The following is a 16,234-nucleotide window of genomic DNA, read 5'->3' as shown; positions in this document are numbered from 1 at the left end:
TTCTTGTAAGACTGTTACCAGGTGCCCTCAAGTCAGTTCTACCGTGGGATCTGATGCACTACTTGGTCCTGTGTCATCCTCAGCATGCTTGCTAAGTGTTAGCCCCTTGTGACAGCCAGCCACTGTGCCAGTCCATCTTCTTAAGGGTCCTCATTTTGGCTCACCCTCTGCTTTACCAAGTATGATGTCCTTTTCCATGTTATCACCTGAGAGATAACATGTCCAAAGTCCATGGGACAGGCTCACCATCCTCGCTTGTATTCAGCATTCAGGCTGTGCGTCCTCCAAGACAAATCTGTTTGTCCTTCAAGCAGTCCTTTAAATATGCTTCACCAATACCAGAATTCAAATGAATCAATGCTTCCTTGCTCTTCCTTTCGAGCGGTCCAGCTTTCCCGTACTCATACAGTGATTGAAAGGACCACGACTGGGCTCAGGTGCACCTTAGAACTTGCTTTGTAGCCTCTCCTTCATTGACTTCAGTTATTTCCCACCAAAACCAGGTTTCACGTGACGTAGTACTGTTATAGATTAAAACTCAAGAGAGAGTTTTTGAAAGCCCTTCTTTAAGAGATGTTTTTCGACATGAGTGAGAAAAGTCATGTTTACACTACACGAGTGTTGAAAATAAAAGGTGTTGACTCCATTTTCCTTGTTTCTATCATTGGCACTTCAAGTTTATGCGCTCAGAAAGGTGGGATAGCAACAATGTTCCCAACTTCGTGTTAAGCGCTAAGGCGTAAGCATCTAGATCTGTGCTGCCAGGAGAAACAGGACTTCTTCAGTACAGGAGCATTCCAGTGTTGGGTGTAAAGTGAGAAGGAATACGCTAAAGCTATAGATGTGACATATTCTGCATTTCCTAGTTGTAATATAAACAATTTTGGAAAATAAACCTTTGATGTTAGTGTACCTGTGGCAGTTACATAATCTCCTGTCAACTTGAGTAAAAGGGTGGAGTCTAGCCTATCAATCAGGTCACAGACCAAGTGGCGCCTCTGCGTGGGCGCGGCCTTCTCCTGAGGATTCTGGGAACTCCTGTCTTCTTTCCTGGGACACACACTCTCTGCTACACATTCTGGTTGACAAGCCACATGGAGCTATGCTGATGGTGGACAGAGCCCTGGAGCTGGAGGAGCCCTAGAGACACCAGCGTTAAGATGCTTCCACTGCCACTGGTTCCACAAGACTTTCCATCCACTGGCTTGTGATCTTCCTCCATTTGGCATCATTACATGTGTTGTGTGAATCTGAAGAGGAATTTATAGATTGGTACGGGACATATGGGCTAATATTGGACTTATAGACTTGATCTGGAGTGGGGGTTTTCTTAATACACAATTACTCTTTGATATAAAATTCTCTCTTACACATATATATGCGTGTCAATGAATTTGTTCCTCACATCTACCTGGATTAACACTTGAATAAATATCTACAAATGAGCTGCTGTACTTATGATAGCAGATGAGGGTAAAGTAGAAAATTTCTCAAGAATATTTGAAGTTCTATGTTTTTTCTTGATTGGAAAGGATTGGAAATGTCAAAACCTTCTCCTTCATTTTTTTCCAAATTCAGAGAGAGATTTGATTTGATTAGCCATGTAGCCAACCTGTATTTCAACAAGCAGAAACGGGAAGAGGAAATTAAGCTTAAATTGGTGCTGGAAGCCTTGGAAGACGCTATCATCCCGTTATCTGAGGACTGTATTGAGTTGCGCTCTCAGATCAAATGGTGAGCCCTAGAGTGGTCAAGGACCACTGATGATGCAGTGATTAAAGTCCTGGATGCCCACAAGGTCCGCGGTAGGAACGCATTCCTCAGGAAAGGCTGGCGCCTTCTGCCTTCCAACAGATTTGCAGCCTCTCTCACGCTGTGGGGCCAATTCTACCCTGCTGTTCAGAGCCACTGAGTTGGGATTGATTCAAAGCCCTGAGTGGTGGGGTAGGATGGCACTGTGAAGTGGGAACTTATCATCCTTTTTCTCTTTTTAAATTTGAATATCGTTTACATACCCTTGTAGAATCTACAAGTCAATGACTTTTTGTTTATTTCCAAGTCCGTGCAAACATCCTCATTAACTAATTCCAGGACATTTTCATCACTCCTGAGGTCATCCCTTGTCCCATTCAGCCAGCCCTCATTTTCCTTTCCCACCAGTTCCTGTGAATGTCTAGTCTACTTTCTATGGCTGTAGATTTGCTTATTCTGGGTATGTCATATAAATGTAATTGTACAATATATAGCCTCTTGTATCAGGCTTCTTTCACTTCAATTAATGTTTTCACATTCGTGTCACACAGATCAGTACTCTGTTCCTTGCTACTAATTAAATAATTTTCTATTGCTTTGCTATGTTACTCATTGTTTATCCATAAGTTGATGGACATTTGGATATTTCCACTTTTTGCTCTATTAAACAATATAGCTGTGAACATTTGTGTACAAGTGTTTATGTGGGCCTATGTTTCCAATTCTCCTGGGTAGCAATTCCTAGCAGTGGAATTGCTGAGTCTTGAGGCAGGTAAATCTTAACTTTTTGAAGTACTGCCAAACTATTTTTTAAAATGACTACATCATTTTACCAGCAGTTTATGACCGTTCTAGTTTAGCAGTATTGTTCTCCAAGTCATCCCAGGTAGGATCGTGTGCTTTAGACCAATATGCCTTTCAGAGCTACCATGGCGCTATCTAGAGTCCTCAGTAGACCGACGATTTCTGAAGTGCGCGTGCGCTCTCCTTCCTCTAAGTACCCGTAGAACTTGGGCTCATTCCAACCTTGATTCTTAATCACATTGTATTATCATTTTGATTGACTAGAAACTTAACATGAGTTGAGCTATCATGATTAGGTTCGCTGTTGCCTTCTCCGATGCCTAGCACAATGCCTGGCATCGAGTTGGAACTCAATAAGTACCTAATGGATGACCCATGTTGTTCCTTGAGTAAAGAAAAATGGCACCTTCTTTTGCATTCTGGACAGAGAACAGCTTATCCTGTGGTGGGAGATGACAACAGATAATTCCATGTTAGGGATTGTCACACTCCAAACTCACTGCCATCAATAGGTTCTGAGTCTTCGTGACCCTGTAGGAGAGGGGAGGACTGAGGCGGGAGCTCTCTACAGAGCATCACTGCTACACCACCAGGGATCCAGTCGTGGATGACCCAAGTTCAGTGCATTGGTTTCTGTTTGGACATTTAAGTTGTTTCCAGTGCCTTGTTATTACCAATAATCTGCAATGAACATATTGACAAGGTAGATTATATACAAAATATTTGGAACTCTTTATTTGTTTAGGTGCAATCTCCCTCAATAGTATATAAACGTTATGAAGGCAAGACCATACTTTTTTCATTTATCATCATCACAGGCCCCGTGTAGACCACAGCCCCTACAACATGATATTATTTAACAAATATTTGTGGAATCGTATTAATCGTAGAGTACCGGTACTTACATTTTTTTTTGTAAGAGGAAAGGGCCACCTAATTCAGCCTCTGATGGATTTTAAAGGGATGCTCCAGATGTTTAGCTTCAGGGATATAGGTCTGTTTTCCCGCTGTCCTGCTTCTGTGCACCAACCTTCCCACAAATCCCTTGCTTTTCTAAGGAAAGATCATGCGTATATTTTTACTGTGGGTATATGGTTTGAACTCTTAGGGATTTTCAACTTGTTTCCAAAAATAGCCCTTGGCTTTACCTCACATGCTGGCGGGTTGCAGTTAAGGTGTTGCTCAGTGCCTTTGGTCTCCCGCCCCCACAGTGCCCACCAAGCTATTACGAGAACCAGTCTGCTGAAAGAAGAGCTGGAGGAACTGAAACTGAGAATGAATGCTTCCGAAGAGCAGAAGGCCTCCCCCCGGACCCAGAATAGGCACTCGTAAGTCATACGGATACTTTGATGTTGGCATAGAATTTACATAATGGAAATACAAGTGGGGCCCAAATCACAAGTCAGGAAGCTGATAAACTCATCCACAACCCCAGAGAACAGTAAAAGCAAGGGGCAGGGGGTGGGGATGGCAGCCTGGTTTCTTTTCCAATCAAGATGATTTTTTTTTTAACAAATCCCCAAATCTGCAGAATACCTCCTGATGTTTGATAGGTGATTGATTCATAAGTATTTGATATTTTTAAAAAGCACTTTATTTTCTCTAGGGTTTCAAAAGCAACAGATCTTGCAGGACTTATTTATATACCGTACAAATCATTATTTTATGTAAATAAACCCAGGCTTGTAATCTCAGGGCAACAAGTCATTTAGACTCAGTTTTAACTCAAACTGCAGAAAAATAACCATTTTTATTGAGAATATCCAATTGATTCTCTAACATTAGCGATAATATTCAAAATCATAATTTCCAGCAGTATTCTAGCAAGGTTAATAGTTATTAATGGAGCAACTGAAAGCCATTCTGATGAATCAGGTGTAAGACGAAAAGCCATTTCTAGGGTCTGTTCATCAGTCATTGCAAGACTTGGGATTCAGGTCTATTTCAGGCACCTAAAACCTCCTGAAAACCATACCATTCCAGTTAGCTTAACTCCTGCATGACAAGAAAGTGTGGGAAGTAGATTTATTTAGCATTCAGGATGGTTATTTCTCTCGAGTTTGCATTAAAGCACGCCAACTACAGTCAACCACAGTACAATGATGTCCTGTTAACATCCTAGGCTCTGTTCCAACCTGGACAAATTTTTTAATGTTTTTTTTAATTGAGGTTGTTAATTATAAGACAGTTTTTGATGTTCATGTATTCTTGTAACAGAGTCTGGGAGAAGCCACAGCTTCATATAGACAGTTAGAACTCTTTGTGATTTCATGATGCTGTATCAGCAACACAAAGTACAGTTGGAGAGCCTAAGTGGATGCAGATAAAGTAGTGAGAAAGGAAAACATGCTTCTCCTTTTTTGTTTTTCCTCCCCCAACTGACATGGTTAGACCGAGTTAAAGAATGACTTCTCACAGGTTCCCAAGCAAAAGACTGTTGTGTCTGTTGTGTTAAGAATATTTTTCCCCTAGGTGTGTGATATGCAATCGATAAGGTAGATAAAAAAGAAAGGCGTGAAATGGTGGTGTTTTTAAAAACTTCTCAAATCCTTTTAAATTACCTTTCTCTTTATGAATCAGGAGACAGAAAACCGGGTTCTGATTCTTAAGATACAAATTCTCCAAGAAGAGGTATGTTGAAATAATTAAACACTGGTACAAACAAATCCGAGCCATTTACTCCTGGGTTATGATCACAGGGGAACTAGAAATCACGTGAACATTCAGGCTCCTATGGACCAAAGACTAGACTGACTGGGCAAGGTAGGAATGAGGAGAACTGGATAAAATGCTTCTGTATGGACAAATGCATCTTATCACTTTCATAATTATCCATGAAAGAATTGGAGTTTAAGGACTGTAGATGCAAGAGGACACTAAATGAATTATTTAAAGATAGCCAGGTCAAGCAGTAAAGTGTTTACATTGTCTAAAAAATTTTCCACGGAAAGAACACTGAATTTGGAGGCAGAAGCTTTGAGTGTAAGTCCCAGCTCTCCAGTTCCCTGAGAGAATGACTTTGGGAAGCCATTAATCTTCTTTGGGCCAATAGTGCCGACTCCATGTGGTGATTCTGGATACTGACTAAAACCACATGAAGCTGTTTGGCAAACGAGGATGTACTTCATGCATGTTCGAAAGTGTAGTATAGCCTCTAAGAGTAAGACTGGCTTATGCAATGTGCATTTTTAAACGGGGAGAAAATAAGGCTTTCTGTTCTCAAAAAGATTCCCAGCTTGGAAACCTTATGAGGGTAGTCCTGTTCTATTCTGAAGGGTCACTGAGTCAGAATTGACTGGAAGGCGGTGAGTTTGTTTGTTTGTTTGTTTTTAAGCAAGAAAACAAGAATGGGGAGAGCAGGCTAAACAACAGTAACAGTGAGCCCCTGGTTGAGAGGGGAAGTAACTTATAGAGATGCTTTGAAAATCGAGGGCCACTTGTCATTTTCTGTTTGGGTTCCATATAAAGATTTCAGGGGAAATTATTAAGTTGTGCTGAACAGTTTAAATGCTTACTCAAAATGTGGGCCAAATGGATAGTTTTTAAAAGTGTATCGGGGCCTAGAAAGCAACCAAGATTGGAAAGAAATCCTCCACTAGATTGAAGCACAGTGTAACTGCGAGCCCAAGCTTCATGAAAACTAGTACTTTAGAAGTCGGCTCCTCAGGTAAGCTTGGTGCTCCCGCCCCATCCCCCACACATTTCAGGTGCGTGACTAGCATCCACGGATTACATGAAATCAATGTAGAATTGGGGTAGCAAGAAAGAAATGTGCATCACTCCATTAGGAGGTAACAATGCAATTACTGATTTGCATTAGGAAATGCCCATGTGTGCCTGCCAGCTGTCATTTTTTAGGAGGGGAAGATGAGATACACTGTAGAGACCAGCCCTCAGGGGCTGTGGGAGTGAGAGAAAGTCAGGGCTATTTGTTCCCATAGAGATTTACAAAGCCCTGGAAACCCAGTACAAGGGCCACTGTGAGTCAGAAGGGACTCCACAGCAGTGGGGTTTGTCATGGTCCTGAAGCCCTGGTGGTGCAGCATGTTAAGCATGGTTTGAGAACCAAAAGGCAATGCCATCCCACCGGTCACTCGGTAGGAGAACGGATGGGGCAGATGACTGTTAAGGTTTGCAGCTTCGTACACCCTATGGAGCAGATGGACATTTTCCTTTCTTGGGTCCCTAGGCATCAGAACTGGCAGGCAGTGGGGGACAGCTTTTTTACCGCCAAGTTAGGTAAATGGCAGTGTAAACGGACCAGCGTTAGAAGATACAAAGACCTTTCGGGGAAGACTGAGATGAATGATAAGTTCATCATGTGAACAGTCAGCTTGCTTTGGTTCCTTTTTTTACCCATGTTTATCTGGAGGAAAAAGAAAGAAAAAAGCTTCCGTGGAGTAGCTGTAGTTGGTGTCATTGACTTGAACTTGGAGCAGCTTCCCCTCTATCACTGCTCTGACCTTTCTTCCGTGGAGCCATTAGGGGACTTCAAACACGGACGTTTCAGTAAGAAGCTCAGCACTCTCCCACTTCCACTCCCAAGGCCCCTGAATGGAGCGGCTGGCGTGCGCGGTGCAGTGCGTGGGTGGAAAGCAAATCCTGAGAGGAAGGGATGCGGGAATGCGCAAAGGAGTGCTTACAACGCTGGACCACAGGCGAATTCAAGCTGAATTGACAGGGGCCTGTTTGCACCAGCAGGTTGCAGGGTCTTGCAATGACGAGCTGCAGGTTCCCGTGTGGTGGGAGTGTTGTTGGTGCTGAAAATGATCTAGACAGTAGGGGGTGGTGGCTGAGAAGCGAGGTGCTTGCAATGATGATGTCGTTCTCAGCAGCGGTCGAGTCGGACCCATCGCAACCCCGTGTGCAAGAGAAAGAAACGCTGCCCCATCCTGTGCCATCCTCACAGAGCCTGAGCCCACTGCTGCCAGCAGGGTTATCCTTGTTGATGACAACATGACTGCAGCGGTGAACGGAGTGGATGAGAAAGGACTACCGGGGCTGATCCTTTTTGATAAAGGGATCATGTTATTTTGATGAGAACGCCTAAAGTTGCCATTGAGTGTTAAACACATGCAAAGCAATGTTAATGATGAAAATATCTTCTTTCCCCCAAGAGTTTTTGGCTGTAATACTCTTTTACTTTTTCTGGTGAGAAATCTAAAATGCTGTCTTCTTTACATTAGAATATCACGAACATTATGGATATAGACAGACTGGAGAAGAAGATCGAGGAATTGTCTAACACTGAGGCAAAGTACCAAGTATGCACTTCCCAAATACTGGTAAAAATATTGCTTTCCTGTTAAATTAATCCTACTCTTTAAGGTGGATATGACTCATTGATACATAAGCTTCAGCTATAAATTCTTAAATTTGTACTCCTCAAAATCTGAGTTATATGAAGACGGTTTTTTTATATAACAACGTACCGAGATGTACTCCATATATCAAAATTCACCGTTAAAGCTGTATGATGCTGTGGTTTATAATATATTTACAGGATTGTATCATCACCCCTGCAGTCAAAATTAGAACATTTTCATCATCCTCTTAACATAAAAAAACAAAAAACCTACCATAGCCATATGCAGCTAACTCCTTCTGTTCTCCAAATCTATTTTCTGTTTCTAGATTTGCCAATTCTGGGCATTTCAGATTAATAAAATCACAAATACTTGGCCTTTTGTGACTGACATTTTTACTTAGCATAATATTTCCAGGGTTCAGCCATGTTACAGCATGTGCCAGCACTTCATTTCTCATATCAAATATTTCACTTGATGGACATACCATATTTTATTGATCCATAATAGTTGATGGACATTTGGATTGTTTTCACTTTGGGGCTTTGAAGAATAATGCTGCTGTGGACGGTTGTGTATGCGTTTTGTGTGGACATCCATTTTCATTTCTCTTGTGTATCTAGGAGTAGAATTGCTACATCCTAGGGTAACGCTTTGGCTAACCTTTGGAAGAACTTCCAGTTTCCCAAAGTAGCAGGTCCAGTTTATATTCTCACTAGCTATGCCTGTGGACTCATATTTCCCAACATCCTTGCCAACGCTTGTTCGTATTTTTATTTATTGTACTGGCAACTTTTTATTTACTGGTATCTGATTTGCTACAGCCTTAAATCAGAATATATTTCCAGTGTTTTACCTTTTTGAGGCTGAACTTAAGGAGAAACGTAGAAATATTATCCTTGGTTGAATTTAGGAATGATAACTTTACAGAGAAAGTTTTAAATTATATTGTACCAATATTATATTGTATTTGTCAGAGGTTATTATTAGGAAACACAAGATAGCTATTAATAAATTAATGCATTTAAATCATTATCTCACATGTTTTTATTATCATGTTATTGGGGGCTTATACAGGTATTATAATCCATACATACATCCAGTGTGTCAAGCATATTTGTATATAATGTTGCCATCATCATTTTCAAAACATCTTCTTTCTACTTGAGCCCTTAGTATCAGCTCCCTCATTTTTCCCCCTACCTCTCCCACCCTCACTCCCTCATGAACCCCTTGATACTTTATAAATTACTATTATTTTTTTCATGTCTTACACTGGCCGATGTCTCCCTTTCCCCACTTTCTTGTCTATCCCCCTGGAAGGGGGTTATATGTAGATCATTGTGATCTGTTCACCCTTTCTCCCCGCACCTCCCCCTTACCATCCTGGTATCACTACTCCTATTATTGGTCCTAAGGGGTTTATTTGTCCCAGATTTCCTGTGTTTCCAGCTCTTATTTGTACCAGTGTACATGCTATGGTCTAATCGGATTTATAAGGCAGAATTGGGGTCATGATAGTGGGGGGAGGAAGCACTTAAGCACTAGAGGAAAGTTGTATGATACATTGGTGCTATACTGCACCCTGACCGGTTCATCTCTTCCTTGTGACCCTTCTGTAGGGGTTGTCCAATTGTCTAGAGATGGGCTTTGGATCTCCACTCCATACTCCCCGTCATTCACATTGATAATATTTTTTTTCTGAGTCTTTGATGCCTAATACCTGATCCCACTGATAACTCATGATACCTCATCCCACTGATCCCTGATCCCATTGATACACACAGACTGGTGTGCTTCTTCCATGTCGGCTTTGTGGCTTCTCAACTAGATGACTGCTTGTTTATCTTCAAGCCTCTCTTTAAGCCTTTAAGACCCCACATGCTATATCTTTTGATGCTCGTGCACCATCAGCTTTCTTCATCACATTTGCTTTTGCTCCCATTTTGTCTTCAGTGATTGTGTCAGGAAGGTGAGCATCATGGAATGCCATGTTATTAGAATAGAGTGTTCTTGCATCGAGGGAGTACTTAAGTAGAGGCCCAATGTCCATCTGCTACCTTAATACTTAACACATAAATATATGGATATAGATCTATTTTCCTACTGTTATCTAGAAATATATTTATATATGTACATACATGCCTATATTTAGTCCTCTATAAATGCTCTTTGCTTCCTAATTCTTTTCTCTATTTCCTTTTAGTTTCCTCTTGTCCTACTATCATGTTCAGCCTTCTTTGGGTTTCAGTAATTCCTCTTGAATACATTGCCCTTGATTAAGCCCCACCAGGCATCCTGTACCCTCTTCGCCATCTATTTATTATCACTTGTTATTTCCTTGTCCCTGGGTTGATTGAAACCCTCCTTCCCTTTCCCCACCTCTCCCTCTCTGGTGTCCTCCCAGAACCATTGGTACCGGTACCGTTGTTTTCTCCTCTGGATTGTTTATCCCACCTATCTTATCTAGCTAGACATGCAGAGACAACAATAAGCACAAAAACAAGACAGAGCAAAACAAAGGAACAAAATAAAAAAACAACAACAAAACAAGGACAAAAAAAGGAAAGCCTATAAATAGTTCAAGGTCTGTTTGTTGACCTTTAGGCGTGTTTTCAGGTCAAGTCTGATGGGGTGACACGTCCTGAGGATTTCATTGCTTTGCCCCCCTTGCTGCTCTGTTGCACATCCTTAGCGTTTTGCCTTGGTGTGGGGTCAGATCCGGCACAATTCCCACACAGTGTCCCCAGTGCTTTCCCCCATAGTGCTGTGGGTCAGTGAGGGTCATCGTGTCTCATTGTGGGGCCAGCCCTGTGGTCCTTTCTGCTCATTGTCTGCTTTGAGCAGGAATATCGTCCTCAGAGCTTGGTGGGCCAGGATGTGGTCCACTCTCTCTCCTTCCCTCTTCGTTTGCTCCTGTGTGCTCTGATCAGATGCGCCCCTCTCCCTGAGCTATAGCTTCAGTGCTGTATTCTTCTGAAGTGCATTCTTCTGGGGGCTCGCGTGGTTTTATTTTAGTAATAGTTCTATTGCAGTATATGTCTGCAATTGTACATTTTATAGTAGTATTTGTACTTAAATGTCACGTCTGTATGTGAAGTTTCCACATTTCCTAGTCAAAACTCAAGTTTTGTGTATGTATGTTATAACAGTTAAAATTTAGACATCAAAATTAATTGTACATTAAGGATGACAGTCACTGGAAAATGTGAATATGATAAATTAGTGGAAAGAACCCAAAGAGATTGGCTCGAATTTTGTCTTCTATACTTAAAAGCTTTGTTACCTCAAACAAGTAGTTTGTCTTTATCAAGTCTCAGTTTTCTCATCTACTAAGTGGGTATGATATTTCAAGCTCACTGGAAAACTCAAATGAGATGATCACGAGAAAATAGTTTTAAAACTATAAGAAAAACACCTATGAGCATCAAGTTGATTTGAAGTAATAAGAAAATCAACTGTAAATGACTGTGCATTGACTATGTTAATTATTTTTTAAATTTAATTCATATTCAGAATTATCTGCTGATTAAATGAAATAGAATTTTAATATTTACTTTACTAAAAGAAATCATAAGCACTTTAAAGCCATGATTTTAAAGAAAGGAGAGTCTTCTGTACACCTATCTAAAGGCTATGTTCATGCCCTGTCTAGATTTTCATTTTCACCCCCCAAAAGTGAAAGCTGGAGGTCTATGGGTGTTCTCATTATATGATATACTCGCCAGTGGGTAGGGCACTTGACTGAAGCAGTAGACTCATATCCCAAGTTCAGCTGTGCCATGCAGTCTGGGCGACATTGGCAAGTCTTCAGGGGCCGTAACTCCTACTCTTTGGGTTGTTGTGAGGCTCGGATGAAAGTAATGGAAATAGAACACACACGCATATGCAAAGGGGCTTCAAAAGCATCTCTCTCTTTCTGGACTGATTTTGTTTCCTTCTCCAAACAGGATCCAAAGGTCTTCCCTAAACTTGTTATCTTTTCAGATGCAGTTATACACACATGAGAGCACCTTGCTTACTAAAGATGCAAGTTTGCAGAAGGTTAGTGCATTCCCTCCTAGAAAGTCCTTCAGTGAAAATTTGATGGGCTCATTAATGTCCTTGGTGTTAATTCTCTTTTTTCCCCCTCTCCCCCTCGCAGAGACTTAAGTATAGAAGAACTCAAGGCAACCATCACAGACTACAGACCCCTGAGAGAGGTACATAGCCTTCATCTCACAGTTTGTGAAATAGGGCTGTTCAATAGAAACGTGGATTCCCCTCTAGAGTAGCATCTGTACAGCCTAATGTATGTGATTCCAGAATTTACGAGGGGTAAAAATAAACTGGCTCGAGTTACAGACTTGCCACAGGAACTCCCGCCGTGCGTGTAGAGCTCTGCCCGTCTGCAGCCTTCCGTCCTGTGCCTCTGTGCTACCTGATGTGCCTCCTTCACGGTATGCAGTTCTTGGAAGGTGCCCGTCCTTTTCTTCTGGGTTTCCACGACGGGAGAATGTCTGCTTTTCTCAGTGACAGTTCTGCCGGACCCTCCCTGGCTTTGCCTTTCCCTGAGATTCAGTAATCTATGAATGTGCACGCATGCCACCTTCTTCTCCCCTCTTTCTGAACTTATATAAGGGTTTCTGAATGTATGTAATACACCAGTTCAAATAAGAGCCACTCAGATAAGAAAACCGAGGGACGTCCATGGAGTAAGCTCACATACCCACTGTATGACATGATGGGAAAATGCACAAAGCACACGACCCAGTTAAAGGCAGAGAGGTGTAATCTGCATAGCTCCAGCAAATTGTTAACATCAAGACTATCTGGACTCATTGGGCCACACCTTCTGAGTTTTCAAGAAAGTCATATATCTGGATTTTTATTGAGATTTTAACTGTTAGCCTCTCTCCCCTCCTCCTGCCCTCCCCCCCCCCCCCCGACCTCAGAGGGGAGCCTACTTGTTTTCTGCCTTCTGGAAGCTACAAGGCTGTGGGACCCTCTCTAATCCTGGGCACATAATGTGCGCTTAATGCTTTGAGATAAGTTAGCTCCATTTTAGCGATGAGGCACACCTACCTACTCTGGATTGATGTTTTTGTTCTTTCAGGAAACCGGATCCAGGTGAACGTTAGTGGAGCACGTGATAGAATCATCTCAGAAGGAGACATACCTTTACACGATGAACTTATTCTTGCTCAATCTGCAGAGGTAGGTAATGATCCATAGAACAAAAGCATTAAAAATAATCACCAGATGCAATCGCTTATAACATACTATTAAGTGGGGGCCACAGCTTTCAGGAAGCCTCCAGTGAGCCCATGAGGGAACCCGTTGCTGGTTTTTAGAGTCCTAAGTCTAAAGTCTCGTAGCATGGGATAAAAGTCCTTTTTCTAAGTGACAGAGTAGCTGCCCCAGAGGCCTCAGGCAGACTTGGGAGAGTGCGCCTTCAGGGAAGTAGGACTTAGAAAGCTCATCTCCTTGAGCTCTTTAGGGCTCCCCTGGCGGGATCTCCAGTCGAGGCAACTGAAGGTAGCAGTGGAAACTCGTGGATTATATTTAATATTTCCCAAATGCCATAAGGTAAGTACATTCACACACCAAAAAAAAAGATACCCAAGAACAACATCAACTTTCTTAGCTTTTAGGATGTAATTTTACCAGATCTATTTAACGGGCCTGACTATTATATTCTGAATAGAAACTAGCAATTTGAAACACACGGTTAATTTAAAAGGTGACAAAACAAATGATTACTTTTTAAAAATTCCGTTTGTGTGCAGGGCCTAATCCTCTGCGGCAACCCCAAGCCTTCTTGGGAAATGAAAATGTTGGGACGCCCTACACTCTATTTTTGCTCCTTTGTCCTTTCCAGATTCGGGCATGCTATATTAGGAAGTGCTTTATTTAGCAAATTGCTTTCTTTTCACACTCTGATCATCTCCCTGGAGCTCAGGACGACAGATATGTCAGAATGGCCTCATGTTGACAGCTGTGATGTGACCTTGAAAGAGGAGGAAGAAAATCTTTGGGGCGAATGCTGTTGGAATTGCTCGTGCCAAGGGTGCAGGGGCGCATATGCTGCCTGCATCTGAAGCTGTCTCGGGCAGCCTTAGCCACTCTGCCGAGGGCTGCACTTTCCTGACTTTCCGTTTGAGATACTCATCATGTCGCGGCGGTTTTGAAACCCCGCCAGATCGCCAGACTGAACGAAACCAGGGAAAATCTGCGACGGCCGTGTGTTGTATCCTGAGCTCTCTAAGATGATAATGATGTCAAAATGCCAGCCTGCAAAGCTCTTTCCATGCAAAACAGACAGCCACCTGCCGGCAGAGTTCTGGCTCTGAGGTTTCCTGTGGGTCGGGGGCCCTGAGTTGTGCAAACGGTTAACATGCTCAGCTGCTAACTGGAAGGATGGAGGTGGCAGACCATCCCGAGGTACCTTAGAAGCGCGGTCTGGAATCTATTTCTGAAACATCTGCCCTGGAAAACCCCGTGGAGCAGTTATGTTCTGTTCCCCTGGGGTTACCATGACCCAGAGCCAACTGGTCGGCTGTGGGGATAGATCTGGAAGTTTGCCTTCTCATTGAAATCTGAAAATGAGAGCTCCTTAATCCATTCCCAACAGAGAGCAAGAAGAAGGGAAGATGCATTGCCATCTATTTAAAATATGACAGAAGACAAAGGACAACAGGAGAAGCATTTTGAGAATTTTTATCGCAAAGTATTTTCTACTTGTGGGAGGAGACAAAGGAAACCGGCCAATTTGTAATGGGATCAAACAATATCCCAGCCGTTTTCCCCCTGCACGCGTGTTCATTTCCATAGTAAGACGCCACACGTAGCAATCAACATCACCCACACGTACATGCGCTCTATTGAATAAATGAGCTTTCCTTAAGAGAGAACAAACAGGCCGTTGACGCCATCCCACAGGGGACACGCGAACCGTTTTTGTGTAATGTGGAAGGAGTCCATAGTGGTTTCGGGTCTGTTTGAGGACGATGCTGGCGTTGACCCGTGGGCATCTTCATCACAAAGCACAGCACAAGGTCACGACTGTACTGCGGGAGTGTCCAGGCCCCTGAGTCCAGAGGAGTTCCCAGGCGCCCCCTGACCACTCCCTCCCAACTGCTCTGGGAGGGACCCATCGGGAAGTTCCTGTGTAGAGTAGGGAAAATGTGGAGGGAAATTTCATTTTAAAAGAGCAAGCTTCCAGTCAGAGACTGTGGCACTTGGTTATCTTCCAGGTCTTAATTGCCTAAATAAATCAATAGGTCTATATGGGAACAACACTAGGGAGGCAGACACACCTTAGCGCAGCGGTTCTCAGCCTTCATCGTGCTGCGACCCTCTCATACCGTTCCTCACGGGGTGGTGAGCCCAGCCATCAAATTATTTTCATTGCTACTTCATCACTGTCATTTTGATACTGTGATGAATCGTAATGTGTTTTCCGATGGTCTTAGGTGACCCCTGTGGAAAAGTTTTTCGACTCCCAAGGGGTCGTGACCCAAAGGTTGAGAACCGCTGCCTTAGAATAATCAAGCATTTGAGATCCAAAAATCATGCACCCAAGGACAAAGTTCAGTGGGATACTTTCCACAGGAATGGAGGAGGAATGAATACAGGAAGGCAGTCAATGACGTGAAACAAAATATGCAGCAACTGTCGAATGGGAAGACTCATCTCTCTAAAGCTTCACCCAGATCACAGTCAAAGTAAAGAAAGTAGGAGGATGTTCTTTATTAGGATTGCAGAGATGTGAATATTTTGCTACTTGTTTCAGAACAAGGTTCTTTATTAGGATTATAGAGCTGTTAATATTTTGCTAATTGTTTCAGAACAATGAAACCAAAGAGCAGTATAATTTCATTAGCTTGCCATCTCAGGGCAAAGGTGAGCCAAGAAATGGTGAAATTGCTGAGGAAGCCTAAATAAAAAGAAGTGAAATCCAAGCTATGTGTCAGAAGCTGGCGTTGTAGGGGGGCGCACGTTAAGTTGCTTGACTTGGACTACGCCCCTATCCGCTGAGAACTCACCGACAGCTTAGGTGCCGATACGGCCACATCTCTGTGTTTTTGAGACCCAAGTTCAACCTATGAAAATCTTTCTCTCACCTTCCAGAAGTTGCCCTCTTTTTGCCAAAATGAAATTGGTCATTAGGTCTAGATTGCTTGAGTGTGTTTTTCTTCAGGGGTAATGTTTATACTGCAAGGCTAATGATGTGGTATCTATGTGACTTTTCCATCTCTTCCTCTAGCTAATTGATTGCTCCTTTTTCTGTATTTGTGTGATTTTTTTGCTGGAAACTTTAGATAGGCCAAGAAAGCAGAGAACTATATTTTTATGTTGGTATTTTCAGTCATTATCAAAGTGCTTAATAA

The 16,234-nt window shown here is 42.5% G+C and overlaps 1 pseudogene; it reads left to right on the top strand.

Annotated features, from left to right (window-relative positions):
* The first annotated feature begins 1,540 nt into the window (after positions 1-1,540).
* Positions 1,541-15,784, top strand: LOC142451575 (inositol 1,4,5-triphosphate receptor associated 2-like; annotated as a pseudogene).
* Positions 15,785-16,234: the final 450 nt, after the last annotated feature.

This window comes from Tenrec ecaudatus, chromosome 6 (assembly GCF_050624435.1).
Source record: "Tenrec ecaudatus isolate mTenEca1 chromosome 6, mTenEca1.hap1, whole genome shotgun sequence".
In the NCBI taxonomy this organism is placed as follows: Eukaryota; Metazoa; Chordata; class Mammalia; order Afrosoricida; family Tenrecidae; genus Tenrec; species Tenrec ecaudatus.
Note: the sequence above shows the minus strand (reverse complement) of the source record. Positions and strands in the feature narration are given on the sequence as shown.